At 40.8% G+C, this 16736-nt stretch overlaps 1 long non-coding RNA gene across 1 annotated transcript; it reads right to left on the reverse strand.

The window, feature by feature from the left end:
- Nucleotides 1–14719: 14719 nt before the first annotated feature.
- LOC147881463 (uncharacterized) lies at nt 14720–16325 on the reverse strand. Its single transcript, XR_015540504.1, has 3 exons — nt 15745–16325; nt 15081–15598; nt 14720–14983 (listed from the first exon to the last, which is right to left on the reverse strand). It is a non-coding gene; the product is annotated as an uncharacterized LOC147881463 (long non-coding RNA).
- Nucleotides 16326–16736: the final 411 nt, after the last annotated feature.

Here is a 16736-nt window from a genome sequence, read left to right on the forward strand (position 1 = left end):
TCACATCACCACATAACAACACACCGATACAACATAACAACATTCACACATAACACACCACATAACATCACATCACTCAATACACATGACACAACTCATCATTTTCTCTCAACACACATCACCACTCATGACAACATACCTCATCATTCACCTACATGTAATAGTGGATAACATAACTAAACTACATTTCCATATAGGTTTGCTAAAAAGAAAATTAGTAAAGCTAACCCATCTTTGAAACTAAGATAGAACCATCCACACTTAAAAACTACTCAAATTCACGTCTGTGGTTATGACCTCAGACTTTAGCACACATCTAGTCATGAAAACCATCTCAAAACCATATATTCCAACCTCATAGAAAGATTACAAACAATCATGACCCTGACAGTGTTGTACATTCTACTAGGGGTGTGGCTCAAAGGAGAGTAATAGGTCTTGAAGTCAAAATCTAGCATTGGCGAATAGAACATGTGTTTGAGTTGTCCCCTTCCTAGCCTATTGTTGTACATTGAGAATGTGGGTTTTGGACTACTCTTTCTAATTGGGCAAATCATCCCTGTTGGGCTATAGGATTGTTAGATGGACTACCGTCAATCTCCATGCCATTTGTTTGTTTTGAAGCTCTTGCACCTTTGAGCAACCGATAGCTATTCTTTGCTCATAGTTTTTGGGGTGAAGAGGAACAAGTGACACTGGAAGGGCTAGCGATATTGTTGGATGAGGTTACTTTGGAGGAGGAGGATACAACGAGCACCTATGAGGGCCTTTAACCAAATTTGGTAGATTACTTATGTTAGAGGCGAGAAGTGCCATGTATAGGTGATAGCTGGATATGGTGGCTATTGCTGGGTTGCAATGGGGAACTTGATGCAGAAGGCACATGAGATCTATCAGGTGTAGTCCAACCTTTGTTTGTTTGAACACCTATTTCATTAATTTTGGACTCGTGCACTGTCCAAATTCATTTTGTGAGATAATTTTGGATAAAACATTTAAAAAAAAGAGGCTCTTATAAAACAAAACATTGAGTCAAAAAGGAAGATTTTAAAAAATCAAATTAGAAAAAATGACGTGAGATGTCATTAAAACTAGAGTACATTAAAAATAGAGGACACTAAGGCAAAATAGAGTACACACCTAGGACCGTGTTTTTTCATGGTTGTGCATGACACTAAGGCAAAAACGATGTTTTATGCTTGATCGACAATGCAAAGCATATCCCATGGGCACAATACTTTGCACACACCTTTAACTAGGTGGAATTGACTTACATGCAAAGTGGCACGCCCATCCCATAAGTGCTTGATCGGATAACAAACCTAGCAGCGTGTTTTTTTCGGATGTGCATGACACTAGAGCAAAAATAGTATTTAATGCTTGATCGACCATGCAAATGATATCCGATGGGCACAACACTATTTGTAGTTGAAATAGACTTGCCTGCAAAGTGGAGCCCCCATTCGATAAGTACTTGTTTGATTAACACACCTAGGACCGTGTTTTTTCATGGTTGTGCATGACACTAAGGCAAAAACGTTGTTTTATGCTTGATCGACAATGCAAAGCATATCCGATGGGCACAATACTTTGCACACACCTTCAACTAAGTGGAATTGACTTACATGCAAAGTGGCACTCCCATCCCATATGTGCTTGGCCGGATAACATACCTAGCAGCGTGTTTTTTTACGGATGTGCATGACACTAGAGCAAAAATAGTATTTATTGCTCGATCGATCATGCAAAGGATATCCGATGGGCACAACACTTTTTGTATGCCTCAAACTAGGTGGTATTGGAATTTTCTCAAAGAGGCACACCCATCCGATAAGTACTTAGTCAGATAACACACCTAAGGGCGTGTTTTTTTGCAGATGTGCATCACTCGGGAACAAATGGTGTATAATGCATGATCGACCATGCAAAGCATATCCGATGGTGACAATACTTTGCACGCACCTCAACATAGTTGAAAGAGACTTGCGTGCAAAGTGGAGCCCCCATCCGATAAGTACTTATTTGAATAACACACCTAGGGCTGTGTTTTTATATGGTTGTGCATGACACTAAGGCAAAAATGGTGTTTTATGCTTGATCCATAATGCAAAGCATATCTAATGGTCACAATACTTTGCACACACCTTCAACCAAGTGGAATTTACTTACATGCAAAGTGGTATTCCCATCGCATAAGTACTTGATCGGATAATACACCTAGCAGCGTGTTCTTTTAATGGATGTGCATGACACTAAGGCAAAAATGGTATTTAATGCTTGATAGACCAGAATATGTTAAAAATGAGGATGAGATCAACAGAGGATTATTCAATATTTAACTTTGATTGTGATATGGCCAAGGATGCAATGACCAATCATGGATTCTTGGTTACAAACAAATGTGAGGAGAAGAAGTGCATAAATATAGATAACAACGTGCACGAGGAACGAAAACGGTCATACATATGCATGAAGAGAAAGCGAATCCAGGCAGATCCACAAAAGCAACCAAAGAGGAAGAGAGTAATGAAGGAGGAGAACATGTTAAATGCATTGGGATATCTATGTTGCAAGCGAAGATGTATGCACTTCATTGATCTTGCAGACATCAGGGAATGTAGAGGACACGTGTGGCAAAGAAGAGAAAGCGAAAGAAATGAATACCTTCTCACAAGTCTCTCTTGCTTTCTTCAGAATGGCAATAAAAGGCTAAGTTCAAGACATAAAATGACCGATTTCATGCAGTGTATATGAACACAGCAAATATTCAAGTGTCCATTAGACCTATTGTACCAAGGATGAATGTATGAGGAAATTGCTTTGTTCACTCCAAAGATGAGTATGGAAGGGTGATTTGAGATGTCCACAAAGCCAGGGTTGAAATGTCTCTTGGGTAGTGTAAGAAAGTCATAGCAACACAATAGAAAGGCCCATAAAGTTCCTGCAAATCAAGAACCAATAATCCAAAAACATAACGAGCATTCGGGCATCCTGAAGTATCAAATTTGATATGTCCATAAAGCTAGGGCTGAAATGTTGCTTGCATAGTGTAAGAAAGCCATAGCAACAAAATAGAAAGGCCCATAATGATCTTGCAAATCAAGAACCAATAATCTAGAAACACAATGAGCATCCAGATATCCGAAAGTACCGAACAATTGAGCATCCTAGAAGTACCGAACAACTAGGTAGCCGAAAGTACCGAACAACTGACAATACGAGCCCATAATGATTCTGCAAATCAAGAACCAAAAATCTAGAAACACAATGAGCATCTAGACATCCAAAAGTACCAAACAAGGATGAATTGTGCAAAACATGAAGGCATGATTATAAAGGTTTAAGGAGGTCTGACTAGATTGAACTTGGAGACAACAAGCTCTACTATTCAAATAAAGAGCTCAAACATCGAACTTGAAGATCTCAAGCCCTGATTATGCATCATCACTATGTCAAACAAGTTGAGATTTCCAGGAAGATTTTTCTATTTTTCACACATAATTTGCACTATATCATGCACCAAAATAGTGCCTATACTTTGCATTATACTATGAACAAGTGCTTGTCTTATGCCCTTGTACTATCCACATGCAATTTGCATATTGTATCATCCAGCATTACACTGTATCATTCAAAATGGCATATGGCCATCCTTTGTATATATATTTTCACATAGATATATATAGTGGCTCGGGTTTTTTCCCTTGTACTCCCCAAGGGGTTTTTCATTTATAGCTAGAGGGACTAGATTAAGTAGGGGTGTTAAATCTATATATAGCTTGCCCTAACTCAGCCTAGTCCTCAATAATATATATGCCTATGATCTATGAATAGAATCACTTTCTTGGGAGCAACTCTTGTAACGGTCTCTCTCCTCTTTCTCTTCCTCAATCTAGTCCTCAACTATATATATGCCTCCGATCTATGAATAGAATCACTTTCTTGGGAGTAACTCTTGTCTCGGTCTCTCTGCTCTTTCTCTTCCTCTCAACAAAACTCTTGTGTCAATCTCTCTCCTCTTTCTCTTCCTCTCAACACAACTCTTGTGTCCGTCTCTCTGCTCTTTCTCTTCCTCTTAGCAATCTACAATTGCTTCCTGCTCTATAAGGAGTCTTCTTTCTTCTTGTTGGATCTCCCTTCACAAATGTTGCAAAAGTGTCTTCTATTGCTGCTTTGATACTATGCCAATACTTTCCTCAACCCGCAATTTATTCCTTGTGCCTTGACTAGGCTTTTCAGCTTTCCTATCTCACACCCTCTGTCTTCTTCTCTTGCAAGTTGTGGCGAGCTGCATGTTGCCATTGATGCCATGGCCATGATTAATCGAGAATAGAAAACAAAGAAGCTAGCTTGTAAGATGAGCAAAGAATAGAAGACTACTTACCCAAAAGAAAACAATGCCAAACCAAAGTCTGTGCAAGGTCACATTGAGGTGCGTGCAGGTTGCAAGGCATTTGCAGAGCGGGGGTAGGTTGCAAGTACTTATTCAAAATTCTAAGATTCGATGGGCATGAGGGGTGAAAATTTGAAATTCGTGGGAGTAGCATAATTTTCAAGTGCTAGGTTTCCCCCCTCCAGCAATACACATCAGCAAAATTGGATATCCCAAACAAGTGCAATGTGGCCTAAAGTGCTTTAAAATGCAAATAGGCCAAAAGGCATGCTATTGAGTTTGATGCCATGTATTATGAAATGCAATGACCTTTGGCATGCTTATGAGCCATATAGCAAGCAAGTGCATGGAAAAAGAAACAATTCAAAATTTTAAATAGTGTTGGATTTATTAGAAGATCTTTGCATATGCACAAATTGCATATTTTTAACTTCTTCTATTTTAGGGTGAATCTAGACCAATATCAACAACTATTAATGTTTTAAGATTGCCATGTAGTAGTCCCACTAGTTTGGATTCCAAATTTTCAATCCATTTTGGTTTTGAACAAATTTAAAAAAAGTTATGGAGCATTCCCTCAAATGGGTGTGCATCACTTTAGCACAACATTGGAGGCCCATTAACCCATGCCTAATGTTCTCATTTAAGTGTGTCCTTGGATTGAGGAGAAGCTCAGGTAGTGTACTTTTGGATGATTACTCGGTTGCATGTGTGTACAGCATAAAATTTTGATGTTTTTGAATAAATTGCTATTTCATATAGTCTTCAAGATGCATGCTTCACATGCAACCTAGCACTTGTAATGCTTTAATAGTCTCATTCCAAATCCTTATTCCATAATTTTTTGTGTCATGTTCAAGTGTACTACAACTTGAAGACAAAGATTACTGAATTCTGATGAGCAATGCATAATAAATGCCAAGGACCTCACTTCAAGATAGAATGTCCCTATAAAGATGACCAACCCCTACCCATGGCAGCTACCACCGATATTGGTGTGCCATTGTGATCTAGCTATGGGGTGGGCCATATTTACAAAGGTTTCTCAATGTGTAGGACCCCTAGAACAGCTGCAGACTCCAAGACCAACATCAATTTGTTGAGCATTGAAAATGACAATTTTCTTTGGTATCCCTCAACATAATAACTAGGGTAGGTCGGAGCTTTACACAAAGAATTCTACAAGCAAGCTAAGGGGGACCAAACAAGTATAGCCTAGCCCAAGGACATGAATTTTATAGGTGTGCCATAAGGTAGGAAGAGGGATCAGATAGAGTAATCATTCAGAGTGGGTACGATGAAGACATAGCCATGATATCCACTTCATCGTCTTTGAGACATACATCTTTGGTTTAGAATCCAACCAACCAATACCTAGAGGAAGGGATTCGGGACAAAATATGTGCAGTCTAGCCCAAGGACATGAAATGTACAAGAGAGATTAAGGCAGGTCGAAGAGGATTGGATAGAGTAATCATTCAAAGTGGGTCCACCAATGAGGACATAGCCACTATATCCAATTCATCAGCTTCAAGAGATACCTCTTTGGTTCAAGAATCCGACCAACCAACTACCTAAAGGAAGGGATAGTACAAGGGTGGTGCTGAGTTATAAGAAACACCTAGCCCCCTAGGGTCAGGAATACTCGAACCCAATGATTGAGAAACTATGCTTTATTGTTAAGGCACAACAACTCGTGCAAGATTGCCAAGAGCAGTGGTGCAAGACCAACAAAGGCACATATACAATCCATTTGAACTATTAGACTTTTAATAGTTCCCCTAAGGCCTCTCTGATACTAGAAAATGTGAAAGAGGAAGGATCAAGTGGTTCTTCTTAGTGGGTTGTTCTCTCCTAAGGCATACAATGCTTGATGAGGACCCCACATGGCACCAAGTCACAAAAGAGGATAATATGTCATTTTATGGCTTTGAAGAGCCACAATTGGTGGGATGAGAACTAATCACACAACCTTGAGATGTGGATGGCTTGGCTGCATTCTTGTTCACAGAGGTTAAAATGCCCGTTGTCACCTTGCTAAGAGGGAACATGAATGGAAAAATGGTCACCCTTGAGGAATTATCACCTGAGGTAGTAGAACCCCTTGTGGAGGAAGTAAATCATCCTAAGATACCAGTCAATAAGCTATCTAGACCAATAATTTGAAAGTGAAGATACCAAAGCTATACTCCGAATTGCCTACCAAGACTCCCAAACCAAAATTAATGCAATCATGGGCGGAGGATTGGGGGTGAACATAGTCACTAAATGGTGTTGGGCCAAGCAAGGATGGCGGCCCATGATTGAAAGTGCAAATCTTGTGGCCAAGTTAGATGATCGAACGATGTCTCAATAGGTAGGAGTGCTAAGAGGTATTAAAATAGTGCTAGGCGAAGCGGGGACGGCCCACGATTAAAATTGCAACTCTTGTGGTCAAGTTAGATGATGGAGCGATGTCACAATAGGTAGGATTGCTAAGAGATATTAAAATCAAGACTTTCAGGATCACCTACCACATTTGGTTTATGGTTAAGTATTTCCATGACCAACTAGATGATTATGACATTAGACTGGGAAGATCCTTCATGCACATAGAAGGATGAGAGTGCTCTCAACGGAAGCAAGAATGGAAGAGGGAGAGAGAGAAACAGAGAGCTACACAAGTTTTGGTGGGTGCAAAACCACCCTAATCTTCTTTTTCATTCATTTGTATATGTGTTTGAGTATTGTACATAACCGGGGTAAAGGCACAATGACCTTTAACCCCCACAACCTCCCACTTAAAGGAAAATGTGCCTTTAAGGGAGAACAACTAGTGAGCATACTATCCAATGCCCATCAATACATGACAATACTCAAACCGCTGACTAGGTAGACTCTTCGTCAGCATATCTATAGGGTTAACATCTGTATGAACCTTGACAAGCTCTATGCACTTGTCCTTAAGTACCTCCCTGATGAGATGGTACCTGAACTCAATGTGTTTAGTCTTTGCATGAAAGACCGGATTCCATGCTAGCTGAATAGCACTCATGGAATCACTATGCAATGTCGGTATACCTGTATGAATCCACAAATCTTCCACTAGTTGATCAAGCCATATAGCCTCCTTGCAGCCCTCTGTGGCTGCAACATACTCAACCTCTGTGGTAGACAAAGCAATGCACTTCTGTGCGCGAGACATCTAAGACATTGCACCACCTGCAAAGGTGAACATATAACCAGAAGTGGATCGCCTACTATCCACATGCCCTGCATAGTTTGAATCTGTGTACCCAAGTACACGTATGTCTCCTTTACCAAAGCAGATGCACATCTCCTTGGTACCTTTCATGTACCTCATGATGCACTTAACTACCTCCCAATGCCTCTTTCCTAGATTAGCCATATACCGGCTAACAACTCCCACTACAAATGCAATGTCTGGTCTAGTAGCTATCATAGCATACATAAGACTCCCAACCGCTGATGCATAAGGAACCTTGGCCGTCATGGCCCTTTCCTCATATGATTTGGGACTATCTGTATGACTCAGTTTCACATATGGAGTCAATGGAGTACTCACTACCTTCCCCCCCTCCATATTGAAGCGCTGCAATACTTTTGTAACATACTCCTTTTGTGAAAGCCAAAGGAGTTTCCTACTTCGATCATGCGTAATGCGCATACCAAGAATATGACCTGCAAGTCCCAAATCCTTCATATCAAAGGCCTCATGCAACTTGGCCATTAAGGCATCTAGCACATAAGTATTCTTGCTAGGCAATAGCATATCATCCACATATAGTGCCAGGATTATCAGGCTATTATCCTTAGCCCTTTTAGTGTAGAGGCAGTGATTAATTTCACTCCTTCTAAAACCCTAGCACCGAATGAAAGCATCAAACTTCTGATACCATTCTCTAAGCACTTGCTTAAGACCATAGAGACTCTTCTTCTCCTAGAACAAACCTATCAGGCGGTCTAGACACTCTAGATGATTTTCTTAGGAGCATTTCAGCTTGCTGTCCCACCTGCATATCAGCCACATTTGGCTCATCATTTCCACCAATAGATGATCCATCATCTACCCTTGATTGTATACCTGTGGGAGTACTTGGTGGTACCATTTCTTACACATTTAATGCATGGATAGCTTGCTATCTATCAACATATATAGGTGGATTCATATCCTGGAAAGTGATTCTCCTCATTTCCACGTCCCTCATGGGTGTCTTATGCATCTTCTTTTCAATGAAGACTACATCATGGCTGTGTATGATCTTCTTTGCTTCTGGATCCCAGAGACGATAGCCCATCTCTCCACTTTCACCATAACCTAGAAAGATGCATTTCCTAGACTTAGGATATAGCTTCTTTCGAAGCTCTTTCAGCACATGTGCATATGCCTCACACCCAAATATATGAAAATGAGAGTAAGAAGGCTTCTTGCCACTCCATGCCTCTTCAGGAAAACCGCCATCCAAACTCTTACTAGGTGATCTATTGATCACATTCACTGTAGTCTTCATTGCCTCAACCCGAAAACCACCAGAAAGACTTGCATTGGAAAGCATGCATTGCAACCTTTCTTGAATGGTATGGTTCATCTTTTCTACAACTGGATTTTGCTCTAGAGTATGAGGGGATGTGAGCTCCCTCTTAATCCCACGTGTATCATAGAAATGCTGAAAGTCATGAGAGAGATACTCTCCACCATTGTCATTCTATAGGCATTTAAGCATTCTACCTAACTGATTCTCAACCAAGGCCAGTCATTTTTGAAATACCTGGAACACATCACTCTTCTGAGATATAGCATAAGCCCACACTTTCCTAGTTGCATCATCAATGAATGTCACATAGTATTCAGTCCCGCCTAATGACCGTGTAGGCATGGGACCACATACATCTGAATGCACCAAATCAAGCTTTTCAAACTCTTTCTTTCCCCTTCTTTTATGGGCTGATTGAGTCTGCTTCCCATAGAGACAATGCTCACAAAATTCAAAATTAGAGAAACTCAAATGCGGTACATAACCCAAACGGCATAAGAGTTTCATTCCATTCTGGCTCATGTGCCCCAACCTACAATGCCACAAAGAAGTGCTTGGCTACTCGGTTATTGCAACAACATGATCAAATACCCGTGATACATGTAAGGGATACAAAGTCCCACACTTGGCACCCCTGGCCGAAAGCATAGAGCCCTTTTGAATTTTCCAACTCTGAAAGCCAAAAGTGGTGTGAAAACTAGCATCTAGCTGACCCACTGAACTAAGACTCTTGGTCAACTTAGTTACATGTCTTACATGTTTCAAAATAAATGCAGACCCATTTGCAAAAGAAAACTTTATGTCACCTACTCCCATTATGTCAGATGCATAGTCATTTCCAAGATGCACACAACCTGTCTTCCTACTGTCATAAGTGGAGAACCATTCCCTATGGGGAGTAACATGGAATGAAGCACCAGAATCCAAAATCCAATGCATCATCTGAAGTGGTAAGCAACTCTGCAAATAAACTAGACATGAAGAGAACATCATTGTCACTATCATGTGTGATTGCATTGATCTCCTCGATCTTCACTTTTCCTTTGTCCTCCCTTGGACTCTCTTCCTTTTGATTTGCACCCCAATTTGTATTCTTTTTCTAATCCTTTTGCTCTCTTTTCAGCTTGTAGCAATCTTTTTTCGTATGGCCCTTCTTGCCACAGTGCTAACACTCAATGTTTCGTGCCCTGGATTTGCTACGAGACTTCCCTCTTTCTTGGGACTTCTGCCTGAACTGTGATCTACCCCTTTGCACATTTAAGGCTGCATCTTGCTTGTTGCCATCCATAGAATTTCGTCTAATCTCCTCGGCTAACAAGCTACCCACAACATCATCAAATTTTAGTACTCCACCAGGTGTAGAGTTATTGACAGCTGTACGGAAGGTATCCCATGAGGATGGCAATGAACATAAGCGAAATATTGCCTTAGTCTCCGCATCAAAATTCATCTTCTGAGCCTGAAGCTAGCTGAAAATAATATTGAATTCATTCAAGTGAGAAGCAATGGAGACCCCTTCCTTCATTTGCAGCTCAAACAACCTCTTCATGAGGTAAACTTTATTAGAGGTAGTTTCCTTTTCATAAGTGGCACACAATTTCTTCCACAAATCTTCTGTAGTCTGCTCATTTACTACTGTGAAATAAACTGACTCTGCAAGATGAAGTCTAATAGCAAACTTTGCTAATGCATCCAACTCATTCCAATCATCCTCAGACATATTTGCAGGCTTAGCTTCAATCCCTGCCAAGGGTTTAATTTGCTTCTTTTGAATAAGCACATCCCTTATTTGTTCTTTCCACAAAGAAAAGTTTGTCCCATCAAACTTTTTAATGCTGAAAAACTCCTTTTTAGACATGGAAGAGGATGCCATGATGCAAATGAAGCAAAAATCCCAAATGCTAGTGCCTGCAAGAGAGAATCACACCAAATACCAGGTGCACCCAAATGTGTATGCCACAATAGACTGAAATATCACCAAAACTCAAAAGCATCAAAAGATGCAACTGACTCATGTGCATGTACTATGCATCCATATGAGCAAATCTGACCCAAAAGAAAATGTCAATAAGTGCCAAATGACTCAAGCATAAACACCTTCCAGTGGCATATGCATTAATAATATCTCATTCAAGAGAGCATAGCACTATCATTGCATCACCTACAATGTGTCAAAGCTGTCCCTCAGCATAAAATAGCATCCATGTGCAAAGCGTCCATAAAAATAGCATCCCACAAGACAATTTAGACCTATCAGTGCATCCAATAAGGACCGTAATGCATCAAAATAGCCTATAGATCATCCACTACAACCCAATGCACACCACAAATGAGTGCACATTGCTCAAACTGCAACCAGAGTGATTTGCATAAGGTATGCTCAAGAAATCATAGTCCCATAGTAATGACTGCTACTAAAAATAAACCTGAGATGCCTCAAAACATGGGTGCCATTGCATAGTCAGACTCAGTAAAAAAATCTGCAAATATCTCTCTTCTATCAGAACTCCAAAATCCCAACCGATGAGTGAGAAATGGGAGTCAACACTTATCCATTGCCATGTGGCATAAATTTAAGGTTTCAAAACCTTAGAATGAGAAATACATAACAGAGAGACGAAATCGAATACACAGAGATCTATAACTCTGAAAATCCTGCATCGAATCACATAAGAACTGACAAGTAGGGGTTTTTGGGCGTCCGGAATGCAATGGGACAGACGGTTTTGGAAACCGTGGTCTCAATCACTGGGTCCAACACATGGACTGAAAAACATTTTTGAAAACAGAGCTGTTTGTAAACTCCACTAGAGTGCAAATGATGAGCAACATAGAAGTTTTAGGACCTCCTGAGTCCGAAACTGATAGACCTGCAAATGGTTGCTCCAAACTTGAGTTCCAACACCCGAGCAGAAAAATATAAAAACTGACACAGTGAGTCAGAAATCTAATCAATGATCCCAGATTTAAGAATGCAGGTGTTTCCAAGCTCCTGAAGTGAAGTGGACACCAAAAGCAAGCAATAGTTGCCTCTACAAGTCAATATGGAGTCTCTCTCATCGAATGGAACAAGGAAAAGCTCAAAAAATGACTTTTTCTTTGAAAACACTTAACAGGCTCTCAAAATCACTTCGCAAAGCCAAAGTGACTTTTCCAAAGGTTCCTTCAAAGTCTCTATACACTCAGATGCAAGTAAAGTCACCCACAAAGCTTTCCACAGAGCTTCTCTTTCCTCCCACAGAGCTACTGAGCTTCCAAGCATTCACACATGCTCAGCTAGATCACCCTGGCTCTGATACCAGTTGAGAGTGCTCTCAATGAAAACAAGAATGGAAGAGGGGGAGAGAGAAACAGAGAGCTACACAAGTTTTGGTGGGTGCAAAACCACCCTAATCTTCTTTTTCATTCATTTATATATGTGTTTGAGTATTGTACATAACCAAGGTAAAGGCATAGTGACCTTTAACCCCCACAAAGGATTGGTCTGGTCCTCAAGCTAAATATATCTATGCAAGGAAAAATAAGTCATGAGGTTTGACCCAAAAATGAAAATCCAATCTAGTGTCCAATAAGTTATTTGCAACTGATGCCGACACCACTCAGTGGACTACTTCATGAGAATGTGTTTTGACCCTATAACAAAAAGAACGCAGGAGAGGACTATCATGAAAATTGGTATGATCCGTTGCCAAAAGTCGAGCTCTCCCACAATTGGATACACATCCTCACAACCATAGACTCACTCAAAAAAAGAGGAACACATATGGCTACTGATGATTCCAAGATGCAAGGGACTATAGTCCCCTTAAGCATGATTGATATATTAAGGGCACTTGAGAAAGGAATGGGGTGGGGAATTTTAAGTGAGACTTCCATTGGATAAAATATGTCAGCATTGTTATGGCACACCACAAGTTCTCCAATTTGGGAGCCAGGATAGACAGGCTAAAGGCCCCATTAGGGTCTATGCAAGCTAAAGAAGCATCACCACAAAAAGCTAAGTCCTCATCAGGAGCTAAGCCCCACTCATGGACAAGGTCCCAAGGGTCAAGAAAAAAAATACTTCTCCTAAAAACAAGAAACGCGATCCAAAGGACTTGGAGAAAAAAGAAGAGAAAATACTTCTAGAGTAAGCTAAGAGAATGGCCGAGGAGGGAAACCAACATGGTTATAATGGTCTAGATAAGGTTAAAAAAGTAGAGCTTGCATTCGTTTGAAGGCCTAAACCGGTCTACATAGATGATGACCTCACAATTGAACAAAATGAGGCCTTTTTGCACTCCTCTGAGAATACAAAGATTTCTTTGCTTGGAAGTACATAGATATGAAGATTGTGCCCCCTAAGGTCATTCAACACACCATCCCTATGATGGATGATATTAGACCAGCCAAGAAGAGGTCCTATCCCATGAATCTCATGTATGTGACATTCATGAAAGAAGAAATACAAAAGGTCATGAATATGGGAGTCATATACAAGATCAAACATACAAGCTGGGTATCCCCCATAGTCATCATGCTAACAACAAATGGAAGATTTTAGTATGTGTGTTTCTCAAAAATGTAAATGTTGTCACACATAAGGACAAAAATGCCATTCACGGAGCATGTATTAGGGAGAGTCACAAGAAAAGAAGTCTACATCTTTCTTGATGGATTCCATGGGTACAACTAGGTATCCATTGGTCTAGTGGATAATCATAAAATGACATTGACCATTGGATTGGGGATCTACACTTCCACAGTGATGCTTTTTGGTCTCACAAATGCTCCTGCAACATTCCAAAGGTTGATGATCATAGCCTTTAAAGAATGTTTAATGACTTATGTGTACATTCAGCATGGGATGACCACCTCAAATATCTCAGATTAGTCTTTGAGAGGTGTTGCCTCTATAATATTTTCCTAAACCCTCTTAAGTGCCAATTTTAGATCAAACATGGGGTGATCTTGGGGCATGTTGTATCATAAAATGGAATTTCCATGGATTATAACAAAATCAAGCTCATCTTGGAGCCACCACCCCCTACAAATGCAAAGGGCATAGAGTGATTCAATGGGCATACAAGCTACTACATAAGGTTTATTTATAGGTACGTTCAGATTGCTCACCCCTTATATAAAATGTTGATTAAATTTAACTGGATGGAGGCATGCCAAACCTCCTTTGAAACCCTTAAATGCATCCTGGCTTCTGCTCTTATTTTATGAGCATCAAACTAGGATCTAATATTGCATGTATATATCGATTCTTTTACACCCTTCTTCTATTCAATCTGTAAATACCCCCTTTATATGATACCCTTGTGTATGTGAAAAATGTGTAAAATGGGCATTTAAAAAGCTCCTTCTGTTGAACCAACGTGCTATGCTTACATATTTATGAGTGACCCCCCCAACCCTTTTGTCCATGCCATAACCCTTACTCCAAGTGGCATAGCTTGCATCACAATAGTGCTTCCATACTTTGAGGATAAGACCACCAAGGCCACTAAGGCTCTAGGAGGAAATTCCATGCCACCACCATCTACTGTAACTATAGAATCTATGGTCCACTCCTCTGCTTTGTCAAGTCACAAGCACAATTGGCAAGAAGGACACCAATGGGTCCCAATGGAAACTCCAAGCCAACCCTATCCAAAATCTAGGTAAAAGTCCTCAACATGCATCTTTGATCCCTCTCTGATTACCAACACTGAACCCGGTCAAATACCTTTTCTCGGGTTCAAATACCTTTTCTTAACACGCCGTCTCACATGGACAGCCTAAGAATTCCAAACGTTCTTGAGCTTATTTTTCGCAAAAGAGCTATTGTCCATGTTAGATTTCCTAGTCGTGAGGACGCATAGTGAGGCGAAAGCAATTGGGCAACTGATGACCATAATTCATTTAATATTCAGAACTCGGATCGGTGTAGACAGAAAGAAAAGAACTTTCAATCTCTCTGGACAGGAGAAGATGCTTACCAAGAAAGAAGCTCGCTCCGACCAGAGAGGAGGGATAGATAACTTTATTATCAATCAGTGGAATACAACTCCTGCAACGCACGTTTTAACTGTATCAAATAGAACACATAAACAGGTTTCTGTCAAGATAAAGTCGAGGTCTTTTGAAATGAAAGTGACCCTATCTCAAGATGATGTAGTTAGCACCTTCTAGTTCATCTCTATTTCGCCATAAGAAAGAGCTTGCGAGCCCATATCCAATTCGATCTCGTCAGCAGGTTGCAAAAAACTGGAGGGACCTTCATGTAAAGAGGTCCCACAAATGTTTTTTTTTCCAGAGAAAACGTAGAAATGATTGAACGACGCAAGGCTTTCCAAGGATTTCTTTGTGGTTGCATATATATCAACAGAATATGATGAAAAAAAATGGTTGCCTTGTTCACCGAAAAGGATATGTTCTCTGACAATCTTCGAATTGGTAAATCCATGTAAAGGCCGCACAATCATCAAAGTCCCCAGGTCCCCTTTTCTTCTATGACATTGCCACGGCACCTCACGGGACGACCATGGGGAGAACTTCCATGGCGTATATCTAGACCAATGGAAACTTCCTGGTATTTGGATGGAATGGTCGTCGGATGACTAAGAAGATAACATCAGTGCCTGCCCCTTGATACGCACTTTCACCTTCGTAGTTCCTTCATTATTCACTGAAAAGCGCAAGGCTGCGATGGGAAAGCAATATTCGTTAGACCACCACATCTATGTATATTACGGCGCTTCAAACAAATTCGAAAATTTACTAAACAAACGTTCGTGGTTTGTGTCTGTTAAGAGCAAACGACGGCGCTTTCTAAAAGAGGTTTCTTACTTCTTCCCTTCGAATATTTGATTTTAGCACTCGGTATGCTTTAGAGCATGCTGCAAGAATTTTGGAGCAGATCTGTGAGTCTCGACACCTAACCCCAACGACAACCCTGCAGCATTCTTTGTCTGAAACAATGGCGGAAAGAGATGGCAAAATGATACGAAGAAACAGACGTTTGGAGTGTCAAGAATCCGTGTAATCGCGTACTGTAGGAAGCTATGAATATATTCGGTTCTCATCAACATGAGAACACGTGGACCAGATATTCTTGGTTTTAGTTAGATGGGGATATGATAGAACATTCAATATCTATTTACACTGCTGCGTAGATTTGGCTATGCGTTGTCAAACCACCATTTACTACGGATCTATGAGCGCAATGCGGACAGTCCGTGCCTTTGCTTGATGTGACATTCTTGAAGGGATAGTAGACAGGAGACGGTGCCGGGTGGAGTCTGAGTTGGAGGTTCATTTGTACACGGCATTGTGACGGGAAGTCGGCATTGCAACGCGCGAAGATATCGGATATATCTATTCATTCAATTGGCGTACAGTCACACCGTACAATGTAATGATATACATCGCCAATTTGCAGGGCACGAGAGTCACCAATTTTTAGTGCTCCCGAGTCCCGAGTCCCCCGTTCAATAGAGATTCGCACTTTGCCGCACTAAGCGTACACACAATTGTGTCGCGACGCCGTGTACGAAAAGAAGATGAAGAACGAAACTGCACTGGCTTCTTCGTGGACGGAGTCCTCGGGCAAAACCATTGGGTTTGAAACTCAGTTCGTTTAGTCTCCCCCGCCAATCACAAATTTGGACTCTTTTAGGCTAAGTGCATACACGGTGCCTAAAGTGGCTGTTTTTAGAGGCTGGCATGATCAAAGGGAAGCACCCCTTCATATCCAAATTGTGCACTTCATTTCTTCGAGGTGCCATTTCAAAGAGTCCACGATGAAGCATGCGTGGATGGTGTGACTCTCAAGCCCCAAA

The sequence above is a fragment of the Dipteris shenzhenensis genome, chromosome 31, assembly GCF_047967505.1.
Source record: "Dipteris shenzhenensis isolate YYH24624 ecotype China chromosome 31, Dip_SZ_1.0, whole genome shotgun sequence".
Taxonomy (NCBI): domain Eukaryota; kingdom Viridiplantae; phylum Streptophyta; class Polypodiopsida; order Gleicheniales; family Dipteridaceae; genus Dipteris; species Dipteris shenzhenensis.